Below are 6,626 nucleotides of genomic sequence, written 5' to 3' on the forward strand. Positions count from 1 at the left end.
ACATCTATAAGGCCCTACACCCAAACAAGGGCACTGCGTTCATCCACCTCTGGCCTGCTCGCCTCCCTACCACTGAGGAAGTACAGCTCCCGCTCAGCCCAGTCAAAACTGTTCGCTGCCCTGGCCCCCAATGGTGGAACAAACTCCCCACGACGCCAGGACAGCGGAGTCAATCACCACCTTCCGGAGACACCTGAAACCCCACCTCTTTAAGGAATACCTAGGATAGGATAAGTAATCCCTCTCACCCCCCTAAGTTTTAGATGCACTATTGTTAAGTGACTGTCCCACTGGATGTCATAAGGTGAATGCACCAATTTGTAAGTCGCTCTGGATAAGAGCGTCTGCTAAATGACTTAAATGTAAAATGTAAATCTATAATACATCTACCACATCTATAATACATCTATAATACACTTATAATATGGCTCCCCTTCGATCATTGTCCTCGCCTCCTGTGTTCCTCGTCTGTCTCCTGTGTTCCCTTTCGTCTGTCTCCTGTGCTCCCCCGTCTGGCAGCATATGTTGTCATCCACCCGCTGATAAAAAAATATATTCCTCCACACACACACATAAACCCGCACCAAACACTGACCCACACTGACCCACACACACGCACACACGCACTAAGACACGCACACGCACGCACACAGACACGCAAACCACTACAGCGTCAAATTGATTGTGTATCTCCATCACTTCCAGGCCAACGAAAAGGTCCAGAGGGAGGTAACGGTTTGTAATGGAGAGAGGAGCATTAACCTTAAACATGTTGGTTGACGGTCCGCGGCGTTGCCCCAACCGTGATATGTCATTACCCATAGACTTGACCTCTCCTGACCCCAACGTTGTCCTCGGCGGGTTCGCGGGCGCTGCAGGCATACGGTGGTGACGTTAGCGGCTCTCCAGCAACTAAACGGAACGGCGGTCGCTGCAGCCGTGTGGTACACGGACGCCTGAATGATTTGATGAAAAGTAAAAGTAATCATCTAGTCATCATGGAGATCAAACACACGGCGGGACCAATGATTAGGAAAAGCAATCTGATAAGCCTTGAAGAGACACCAGCCCAGATATAATCATTTACAGATTAAAAATACCCCTCCCTGCTCCTCCTCCTCTCCTCCTCCTCCTCTGTCCTCTCCCTCCTCTCCTCTCCTCGTTTCCCTTCTCCTTTCCTCTCTCCTCCTCCTCCTCCTCCCCCTTCTTCCCTCCTCTCCTCCTCCTCCTCCTCCTCCTCTCCTCTCCTCTCCTCTCCTCCTCCTCGTTTCCCTTCTCCCTTCCTCTCCTCCTCCTGCTCCTCCTCATTCCCCTTCTCCTCCTCCTCCCTCTCCTCCTCCTGTTCCTCCTCATTCCCTTCCTCCTCCTCCTCTCCTCTCCTCCCTCTCATCCTCTCCTCTCCTCCTCCTCATTCCCCTTCTCCTTTCCTCTCCTCCCTCCTGCTCCTCATCATTCCCCTTCTCATCCTCCTCCTCTTCTCTCCTCTCCTCCTCTCCTCTTCTCCTCCTCTTCTCCTCTCCTCTCCTCCTGTTCCTCCTCGTTCCCCTTCTCGTCCTCCCTCCTCTCCCTCATCCCTCCCTGTTCCTCCTCGTTCCCCTTCTCGTCCTCCTCCTCTCCTCATCTCCTCCCCTTCCTCCCATCCATTCTACCCACCTTACCCTCGCTCTGCAAAGTTCAAGCTAGAAAGCAGAACAGTAATTGTATTTAGTTAATTCTCAGTATGGTGTATCTTCAGTGGAGAATATTGCAGTCTCTCTCCTCCTCCTCCTCCTCCTCCTCCTCCTCCTCCTCCTCCTCCTCCTCCTCCTCCTCCTCCTCCTCCTCCTCCTCCTCCTCCTCCTCCTCCTCCCTCCTCCTCCTCCTCCTCCTCCTCCTCCTCCTCATCCTCCTCCTCCTCCTCCTCCCCTCCTCCCTCCTCCTCCTCCTCTCCCTCCTTTAGATGGAGAGAATGGCAATCTCTCTCCTATTCCTCCTGCTCCTCCTCCTCTCATCACCTCCTCCACCTCCTCCCCTCCTCATCTCCTCCTCTCCCCTCCTTTGGTTGGAGGAGAATGGCAGTCTCTCTCTTCTTCCTCATCCTCCTCCCCTCCTCATTTCCGCCTCTCCCCTCCATTAGTTGGAGGAGGTTGGCAGTCTGGTGTATCTTCAGTTGGAGGAATATTGCAGTCTCTCTCCTCCTCCTCCTCCTCCTCCTCCTCCTCCTCCTCCTCCTCCTCCTCCTCCTCCTCCTCCTCCTCCCTCCTCCTCCTCCTCCTCCTCCTCCCTCCTCTCCCCTCCTTTAGTTGGAGGAGAATGGCAGTCTCTCTCCTATTCCTCCTCTCATCACCTCCTCCTCATCCTCCTCCCCTCCTCATCTCCTCCTCTCCCCTCCTTTAGTTGGAGAAAGGTTGGCAGTCTCTCTCCTCCTCTCCTCATCTCCTCCTCTACCCTCCTTCATTTGGAAGAGGTTGGCAGTCTCTCTCCTCGTCCTCCTGCTCCTCCTCCTCTTCCTCCCCTCCTCATCTCCTCCTCTCCCCTCCTTTAGTTTGAAGAGGTTGGCAGTCTCTCTCCTCGTCCTCCTGCTCCTCCTCCTCTTCCTCCCCTCCTCATCTCCTCCTCTCCTCTCCTTTAGTTGGAGAAGGTTGGCAGTCTCTCTCCTCCTCCTCATCTCCTCCTCTCCCCTCCTTTAGTTGGAGGAAGTTGGCAGTCTCTCTCCTCTTCCTCCTGCTCCTCCTCCTCCTCCTCCTCATCTCCTCCTCTCCCCTCCTTTAGTTGGAGAAGGTTGGCAGTCTCTCTCCTCCTCCTCATCTCCTCCTCTCCCCTCCTTTAGTTGGAGGAGAATAACAGTCTCTCTCCTCTTTCCCCCAAAACAAAGCAGTGTTTCCAGCACGTTAGTCAAAGGGGAAGACGACGTAACCTCGTCAAGACTCATTTCTACTATATTCCATTACTATCAAAAGACACAATATTCAAATTGTTCTTCTTCAACCCCCAGCCACCCCGACTCTCTCTTACCCATGACAGCATTACCTGACAGTCATATAAAGCTTTTATATTGTCTCATTATATGTATTTTATATTATATCAGTAGATAGTACAAAGTGCCCTCCTCTCAACAAAGGATGTCTATTTGCCTTTCTGATATATCCGCGTGTTCTTTAATCTAGGATGGTGACGTCCTCGTGTTTCACTAGAACAATATGGTCTGTAATTACAACAGCCAGCCAGACAGACAGACAGCCAGCCAGCCAGCCAGGCAAACAGGACACTCAGTTAGATTGTCTTCCATTTGAAGCTGACACGTGAACTCATAGCAGAGGTCAAACCAATCTCTCTACTGCAGTCTAGGTCTCCCCGCTGCCAATGATGAAATTATACTGCTGTTGAATGACAAAGTTCTGGAAACTACGGCAAGTAATCAGAGACAAATTAAAGTAGTGAACCGAACGTTCACAACTGTCTGAAACCCCGTTGTCGGGACTCCCAGGAGTAACAGAATAAAACATTTTTTTTTTAAAGATGATTTACGATAACCGTGAAGACACTCAAGACTAAAACAATTATCTACAGATGCCCAGAGCTACTTAAGCAAATAAAAGAGAAAATAAATAGCTGCTATGTAATGTTTGATACACCGAGGAACCATAACGTAATAACATGCTGCCGTTTCCACAGAGTGGACTGGAATGAAATTACAGGTCCCCAGATGTCTCTCTAATGAAACGGTGGAGGAATGGGAATACAGAGACCCTAATGCAGTTTGTCATCAATAAGGACATATTCACATGCTGGTCCTAAACTTTTACCTCGGCGATCAATGCAGGGATAGGGAACTAAAACAAATATTAGCAACCCATCCATGACAGGAAATCGTGACTTTGTGATTCTGTTAGGTCAGGAGTGACAGGAACAAGGAAATACTAGATAAAAAATCAAAATAAATACATTTCCTTCATAAAATGTTGTGAAATGGATCAAGATGGAATGAAACGTTTAAACAGTAAACAAACAAACAACAGTAAACAAACAGTAAACAAAATAGTATGTTAATAAATCTGATTTATTTTCCACTTGGGACTAAACTAAATAAAGACACTACGTATTGGTCACTAAATTGTAAAAAATTAAAAATAAATTAAGGTAAAATCATCGCTGTTTTGTGGTTTGACATGAACCAACCACAGTCCTTCAGACGGGACAGAATAACAGACAGTGTAGACATCCCAAATAGCAGCCTATATAACAGACAGTGTAGACATCCCAAATAGCAGCCTGTATAACAGACAGTGTAGACATCCCAAATAGCAGCCTATATAACAGACAGTGTAGACATCCCAAATAGCAGCCTATATAACAGACAGTGTAGACATCCCAAATAGCAGCCTATATAACAGACAGTGTAGACATCCCAAATAGCAGCCTATATAACAGACAGTGTAGACATCCCAAATAGCAGCCTATATAACAGACAGTGTTTACATCCCAAATAGCAGCCTATATAACAGACAGTGTAGACATCCCAAATAGCAGCCTATATAACAGACAGTGTTTACATCCCAAATAGCAGCCTGTATAACAGACATTGTAGACATCCCAAATAGCAGCCTATATAACAGACAGTGTTTACATCCCGAATAGCAGCCTATATAACAGACAGTGTTTACATCCCAAATAGCAGCCTATATAACAGACAGTGTTTACATCCCAAATAGCACCCTATATAACAGACAGTGTAGACATCCCAAATAGCAGCCTGTATAACAGACAGTGTAGACATCCCAAATAGCAGCCTATATAACAGACAGTGTAGACATCCCAAATAGTAGCCTATATAACAGACAGTGTAGACATCCCAAATAGCAGCCTTTTCTCTACATTTGAAGTAGTGTACTATATAGGGAATATGGTGTCTTTTGGGACTATCATTTCAACACATTGGTTCCTCTACTGACAGACCAGACACCACCAGACTCCATGATGGTGAGGTCCAGATCATTGGGTTCCTCTACTGACAGACCAGACACCACCAGACTCCATGATGGTGAGGTCCAGATCATTGGGTTCCTCTACTGACAGACCAGACACCACCAGACTCCATGATGGTGAGGTCCAGATCATTGGGTTCCTCTACTGACAGACCAGACACCACCAGACTCCATGATGGTGAGGTCCAGATCATTGGGTTCCTCTACTGACAGACCAGACACCACCAGACTCCATGATGGTGAGGTCCAGATCATTGGGTTCCTCTACTGACAGACCAGAAACAGCAGCACCAGACTCCCTGGGATCCTCTACTGACAGACCAGAAACAGCAGCACCAGACTCTCTGGGATCCTCTACTGACAGACCAGACACCTCCAGACTCCATGATGGTGAGGTCCAGATCATTGGGTTCCTCTACTGACAGACCAGACACCACCAGACTCCATGATGGTGAGGTCCAGATCATTGGGTTCCTCTACTGACAGACCAGACACCACCAGACTCCATGATGGTGAGGTCCAGATCATTGGGTTCCTCTACTGACAGACCAGACACCACCAGACTCCATGATGGTGAGGTCCAGATCATTGGGTTCCTCTACTGACAGACCAGACACCACCAGACTCCATGATGGTGAGGTCCAGATCATTGGGTTCCTCTACTGACAGACCAGACACCACCAGACTCCATGATGGTGAGGTCCAGACCACCAGACTCCCTGGGATCCTCTACTGACAGACCAGACACAGCAGCACCAGACTCCCTGGGATCCTCTACTGACAGACCAGACACACCAGCACCAGACTCCCTGGGATCCTCTACTGACAGACCGGACACCACCAGACTCCATGATGGTGAGGTCCAGACCACCAGACTCCATGGGATCCTCTACTGACAGACCAGACACACCAGCACCAGACTCCCTGGGATCCTCTACTGACAGACCGGACACCACCAGACTCCATGATGGTGAGGTCCAGACCACCAGACTCCCTGGGATCCTCTACTGACAGACCAGACACAGCACCACCAGACTCCCTGATGCTGAGGTCCAGATGGACTATGTGAAATCCCACTGGGCAGAGAGAGACATGAAATACACCACAGCCACAATGGACTCTATTAAGACAGGTCCCTAGGGCTGGGGTATGACTCACCAGTCTAACACACACACACACACACACACACACACACACACACACACACACACACACACACACACACACACACACACACACACACACACACACACACACACACACACACACACACACACACACACACCACACACACACACACACCACACACACACACACCCACACACACACACACCACACACATAGAGGAGCAGCACAGGATAATACGTATTATATTATTGTAATAAATAAAGAGCAATATTTTAAGTCATACTATTTCACTGTATTTTGTTTTTCCTTCCCTCGTTCAACCTTTAACCTCCCGTCCATGTTCCTATGATGTAGTTATGGGCCCTCTCTATATTCAGTGCAGACTCATCTAATCATTGCCGTGTCTAATGCTATTGTCACCCACAACACTGGTTTACAGGGTCATTACCGGGTTAGAGCAATGCACTGGGTAATCTGTGAATAATGTCACGGGGTGTTGGGGTTGGGGGGTTGGAGATGGGGAGGGTGGGGGTG

This window comes from Oncorhynchus gorbuscha, unplaced genomic scaffold (assembly GCF_021184085.1).
Source record: "Oncorhynchus gorbuscha isolate QuinsamMale2020 ecotype Even-year unplaced genomic scaffold, OgorEven_v1.0 Un_scaffold_512, whole genome shotgun sequence".
Lineage (NCBI taxonomy): Eukaryota > Metazoa > Chordata > Actinopteri > Salmoniformes > Salmonidae > Oncorhynchus > Oncorhynchus gorbuscha.